The 519-nt window shown below is 40.7% G+C and overlaps 1 protein-coding gene across 1 annotated transcript in view; it reads right to left on the reverse strand.

Annotated features, from left to right (window-relative positions):
- Nucleotides 1–519, reverse strand: part of Simc1 (SUMO interacting motifs containing 1) — a 68,154-nt gene that overhangs the window by 26,677 nt on the left and 40,958 nt on the right. The gene's annotated exons all lie outside the window — the stretch shown is intronic.

The raw sequence follows: 519 nt of genomic DNA on the forward strand, positions 1-519 counted from the left end.
GTGCACAAGTTTTACTATCTGAACCTCTCAGAACCTGGGGGTACGATGCAAAAGCAAGCTGCTTTTATGTTAAAAAATAGAAGCACATAATCTGAAGGGTCCAGAAAACTTTAAAGATCATCCAGTCTATACTTACCTGGTCCAAAATGAATAAAAATGTACTTGATACAGGAATAATTATACATCTACCATATAATTTTTCCTTCTACTGGTTCCTTTACAGTAGGTTCTATGTTCAGTCTCAGAACTTGCACTGTTGGAACCTGACTCCTCCCACCAGACTTGATCATAGCTCGAACCAGACTGACAGTGCTTTAGGAATTAGGGTGACACCTCAAAAAAGTAGGTCTGGTCTGAAGTAAGCCTTTTCTAACATGTCTTCTGATAGAAGAAAGGTCTTATCTTCAGAAAACCTACAGCTTGGGGCTGGGGAGATGGCTGAGTGGAATAAGTGCTTCCCTGGCAAGCGCAAGGGCCTGAGTTCAATCCCCGGTTCGGCAAAAAAAAAAAAAAAAAAAA

This window comes from Octodon degus, unplaced genomic scaffold (genome assembly GCF_000260255.1).
Source record: "Octodon degus isolate 3935 unplaced genomic scaffold, OctDeg1.0 scaffold00048, whole genome shotgun sequence".
NCBI lineage: Eukaryota > Metazoa > Chordata > Mammalia > Rodentia > Octodontidae > Octodon > Octodon degus.